Source organism: Bos taurus, chromosome 4, assembly GCF_002263795.3.
Source record: "Bos taurus isolate L1 Dominette 01449 registration number 42190680 breed Hereford chromosome 4, ARS-UCD2.0, whole genome shotgun sequence".
NCBI classification, from domain to species: domain Eukaryota; kingdom Metazoa; phylum Chordata; class Mammalia; order Artiodactyla; family Bovidae; genus Bos; species Bos taurus.
In genome coordinates, this window is record NC_037331.1 from 7,866,900 (window position 1) to 7,872,541 (window position 5,642).

At 41.5% G+C, this 5,642-nt stretch overlaps 1 pseudogene; it reads right to left on the minus strand.

Annotated features, from left to right (window-relative positions):
* Window positions 1–590: 590 nt before the first annotated feature.
* On the minus strand, window positions 591–689 carry LOC112446485 (uncharacterized; annotated as a pseudogene).
* Between the last annotated feature and the right edge of the window lie 4,953 nt (window positions 690–5,642).

Sequence of the window (5,642 nt, forward strand, 5' to 3'; positions counted from 1 at the left end):
CTAAGTCACTTCAGTCGTGTCCGACTCTGTGTGACCCCATGGACTGCAGCCTACCAGGCTTCTCCGTCCCTGGGATTCTCCAGGCAAGAACACTGGAGTGGGTTGCCATTTCCTTCTCCAGTGCATGAAAGTGGAAAGTGAAAGTGAAGTCGCTCAGTCGTGTCCGACTCTTAGTGACCCCATGGACTGCAGCCTACCAGGCTCCTCCATCCATGGGATTTTCCAGGCAAGAGTACTGGAGTGGGGTGCCATTGCCTTCTCCCAAACAGTGTATAGAGGAAACATATTCAACATAATAAAGGCCATATATGACAAGCCCACAGCTAAAATATGCAATGGTGAAAAACTGAAAGCTTTTCTACTAAGATCTGATTCTGTCAATATAAAATTCTATAAAACACAAATGTAACAGAAACCAGATGAGTGGTTGTCTGAAGATAGGGAAGGTAGGGGTGAAAGGAGAAGTTACAAAGAGATACAAGGAAACTTTTTGAGATGGTGAATATTTTTATTATTTTGTGGTGAATAGTTTCACAGGTATATGCCAAAACTCATCAAACTGTAAATTTATTTTTTTATTTTATTATTTTTAAAATATGGAGTGCTCCACAAATTCATGTCATGCCTGCACAAGGCTCATGCTAATCCTTTCTGTACAATTTTAGTATATGTGCTGCTGAAAGGAGCACAAACTGTAAATTTAAATATGCACAGTTTATTGTATATCAATATACCTCAACTGGCTGTTAAAAAGTAATGCCACCTTTCATTCTCAAAAATATTTCAGTTTAGGGAATTCCCTGGTAGTCCAATGCTTAGGATTTGATACTCTTACTGCTGGAGCCCCACTTTGATGCCTGGTTGGGAAACTAAGATCCCAGATGCTGAGCCAAATACATTTTTTTTTTTTTTTTTAAAAAGGAACATATCTGAGCTTTGTTGGTCATACTCTATTCCTTAGTCTGGGTACTGATCTTATAGATTTTTTTAATCTGGTTATTTCATAATAAATCTATTTCATAGATATATTCAGTTTTTGAAAATCCACTTATGATCCACTTTTCTATATATGTATTAAACTTCAAGCCAAACTTCCCCCATAAAAGGACCTGAAAGAATGTCTGAGGGAAACATGCAGAAAGTGTCCCAGCTGGACAATAAGTTATAGGCTGACCCTATTCTTTGCCTGGAGAAGGAAATGGCAACCCACTCCAGTATTCTGGCCTGGAGAATTCCACGGACAGAGGAGCCTGGCAGGCTACAGTCCATGGGGTCGCAAGAGTTGGACACGATTTAGCGACGAGAGAGAGAGAGAGAGAGAGAGAGAGATTCTTTGTATTTTTATTTTTTCTACTGTAGAGAAAAGAAAAGTAAGATTTAGGAACAGCTTTCAAAAGGCCACAGAAATATTCAATATTTCAGTGTAGACTTCAGCTAGGTTTTGTTTCCTGAAAAATCTAGGTGCTTTTCTGTGCCTTTCAGCTCAGTGAAAGAACTGGCTTATCTTTAATGAAGGTTTGTTATGTTACATAATAATTAGCCTTATTTTTTTATAGTCACTACTTATATGCATTTATATTATAACGCTTGATGATTTACGTTATATTCCTTCAGAGCTGAAGAATAATATTCATTTCCATTTTTATAGCAGGTTTTGGAACACAAAGCAACTGACCCCTTGTCAGTTAGTACGACAGCACCGATATGGTTGTCAAGACAAGGAACTATATTTAAAAAGATTTTAAGGCAATGAGAGACCTCCCTACTGGTGGAGAATGTAATTCTGATTATAGAATGAGATGACTAATAGAGAAAATAATGCCTTCACTAGCATTTCGAAGTACAGTGAATACTTAAGGAAAAACTCCATGAGCTGATGTGGATTCTTATGTGTCTTGGTGGCACCACGTGTGTGCTCAGTCATGTCTGACTCTTTGTGACCCTTTGGACTATAGCCCGCCAGGCTCTGTCCATGCGATTCTCCAGGCAAGATTCCTGGAGTGGGTTGCCATTTCCTCCTCCAGGGGGTCTTCCTGATGCAGGGATTGAAGTCTCCTGTATCTCCTGCATCACAGGCAGATTCTTTACCCACTGAGTCATTGGGGAGACCCTTTTGGTGGCTGCAACTCAGTGTAAATCTTTTCTCTTGGAAGATCTGTGATTACCAGGGTGAAAAAAAAGAAACAAACAAACAAGTTTTGGTATCAAATAGCAATTTCCTTACTATTATGAAATAATTAAACTGACGTAAAGAATATGGTTTATAGTGTTGTAACAAACACGCCCCGAAGATTGTTATATTGATATGGTGCTTTGCATGCGGTAGACCCTGAAAGTGGTATACGCTAGTTTTAGTTCACGACCAGTTTAGGGAAAACGCTGGGAAGGAGAAAGTGGTGAGGCAGACAGGAAAGAAGAAAAATGAATTATTTGGTTATTTTTGGCTGTCCTGGGTCTTCACTGCTTTGGTTGGGCTTTCCCTAGTTGTGTCGAGTGGGGGCTACTCTGTGTGTGGTGTGCGGGCTTCTCACTGCGGTGGCTTCTGTCGTTGAGCACGGGCTCTAAGTGCACGGGCTCCGTAGTTGTGGTGAATGGGCTTAGTTGCTCAGTGGCATGTGGGATCCTCCCAGACCAGGGATCGAACTCATGTCCCCTGCATTGTCAGGTGGATACTTAACCACTGGACCACCAGGTAAGTCCGAAGAGGAAAACTTTAGGTGTAACAGGGCAAGAGACAGCAAAGAAATGCTCTGCAGCTTCTAAAATAAATCATTTCCAGTGATTTTCAGCTGTTGCTTGAGGCTTGGGGTGCCTAATAGGTTTTAGAAGATTTTTTTGGTTGCCTACTCAATATTTATTTCTCTGCACACTTGTGCTAAAATGACCCAGATTTTGTTCAAAGAGCTACCCTCCTCCATGTGACCACGTACTAGTAGCAGGCTGGCCCTATTCTAGCCCAAGAAGGTAAATCATAATGGCTCAACGACACTCTGATTTTACTTGCCATTGGTTTAGCAAGGATACATGACCCACTTCTGACCGATCAGAAATGAGAAATCTGCTGGACTCCTCTAAGAAAGGCTTTCTTACTATTAAAGACACCTTCCTCGTTTTCAGTTGGACAATATTATACCTAGCTGTGATTCCCAGAGCTGCTCCACCTACTTTCCCAATCACTGAGATAAACATGTGGAAAAAGTGAATACCTTGAAGGAGGCAGAACTGAAACTTGAAAGAACCCAGGTCTTCAGGGATGTCATTGAGCCACTCATTTACCCATCCTTGGGGTTGCTACAAACCAGCTAAGGTATCTGGGCCTCAGCTTCCTCAACTATAAAATGAGAAAGATGATTTTTCAACCCATCCATCTGGGACCTTTCTGCTGAATCATCATTCCATGCTTCTTGCAATCCACTAACCATGACACTGAAGTTAACTGCGTCCCTCTTGCTGGTGAAAATACATAACCCGGAGAATGAAAACATCATTGAGCTCTAATATGATTTTCTGTGTAGTTTCTAGAAGCATGAGTTTTAAAAGTTGCCTAGGGCCAAGTTATTAAAAGATTTCCAGGCTTTTTGAAAGTTGATATGTGCCCCATGTTGACATAATGTGAGAAATAATTGGTAAGAATGTTGAGTAGGTGCCGAGCAGCAAAATCTAGACCGAGAGTCCCAGCATCCCAATACTGGCCTGTCTCTTTTGCTTTCTGTGGTATTGCTGCTGCTCCTGTTGACTTACATCCAGTATTTCAAAGCCATTTTCTCCTTGTTAATGATGTTTCAAAATTGCCTAACCTTGCAATAACTTTCAAGGCAATAAAAAAAGGATTCTTGCATCACATTGGGTTTTAAGCCAACTGATCTCCAAGGCCTTTGTCCCATTCTTGAGAGTTCCTGAGAAGTAAGCCTTTTCTCTAGTGGAATTTTTTCTATTTTCAAAAACAACTATTAACATGTCTCAGCTATTGATAGAAAAAGCAACTTTTAAAAGCAACTCCCATCTCAAGCCAGTTTTATATGTAGACAAAGAAGTGATTTTCAGGTCTTTCAGGATATTCCCATTATGTAGTATTTGCCTTTGAAATGCCTGTTAACTATCTGAAAATTTCTCCTCCTCTGTAAAGAAAAGATGGACAAGAGAGCTTTCCAAATATTCTTCTAAGCTCAAGTTTCTATGAGTCAGTATGACATGAATTAGGACATTAGTAAAGTCTATCTTACTTTCTTCCATATAAATCATATATTTGATTAGTCCCCATAATATATGAGTTGTGTGTTTGTGCTGAGTGTCTCAGTCATGTCTGAATCTTTGCAACACCATGGCCTGTAGCCCACCAAGCTCCTCTGTCCATGGGGATTCTCCAGGCAAGAATACTGGAGTGGGTTGCCATGCCCTCCTCCAGAGGATCTTCCCAATTCAGGAATTGAACCCAGGTCCCCTGCATTGCAGGCAGATTCTTTACCATTTGAGCCACCAGGGAAGTCCATGAATACTGGAGTAGGTAGCCTATCCCTTCTCCAGGGGATCTTCCTGACCCAGGAATTGAACCGGGGTCTCCTGCATTGCAGGCAGATTCTTTACCAGCTGAGCCACCAGGGAAGCCCAATATATGAGTTACTATAATTTTATTTTGGGCTTCCCCAGTGACTCAGCAGTAAAGAATCTGCCTGCAATGCAGGAGACTCAGATTCGATCCCTGGGTCAGGAAGATCTACTGGAGGAGGGCATGACAACCCACTTCAGTATTCTTGCTTGGTGAATCACATGGACAGAGGAGCCTGACAGGCTACAGTCCATAAGGTTGCAAAAAGTTGGACACAACTGAAGCAACATAGCTCGTAGGCACACAACCAGAAAATTAACCCAAAAGAAATGGAAATACCCTTAGAAATCCTGAACAAAGAAAGCAAGTGATAGGGAAGGAGTTGGGAGTAAATCCTGCAGTATGTGGATTGAATTTAGTTGTACTTTAGTTCCCCATCTATGTAATTTGTAAATTGAATATATTTGATTATTAATAAAAACTGCCTGTTTATAAAGGGCTTAGAATTTTATGAATTATGGCAAAACAAGCATAAACATAACTTGGGGATCTTAAGACTAATAATATTCTCATCTAATGCCTTTTTAAAAAGTGTACAAACTCTGTTTTGGTCACAATGATTCTAACATTGCAAATAACACACTCAAGAGACCAGCTTTTCTTTGAAGAGTATTCTCTCTGAAAGTAATGTCAGGGAAAGCCAGCCTGGTTTCCCCCCTCTGACTCACCATCTTTCCTTTGGATTTTCCACAGATGCCATCTACTCACAGACACAGTTTCACCCATACGCTGTGTCCACGCATAGACTCCCAGACTATCTGCAAGCCTGTCAGAGCTAATTCATCATACCAGACTCGGTGTGTCGTGGATGCCCGGGCACTCCTGATCTAGAGCTTTCTTCCTCCTCTCCCCGCTGAGTGGTTCCGTCCTCCCCCTGGTTGGTTTGTCCATGGATGCATGTCTGCCTCTAGTCATCCTGTCTGCCTTCTCACCTTCCTTACTAAGAGTGGTGCCCCTCCTCCTAGGAGCCACCAGTTCCTGCCAGGCCATCCTCTGAAACAAGCCATCAACATATTACAATTGAGAACCGGATACA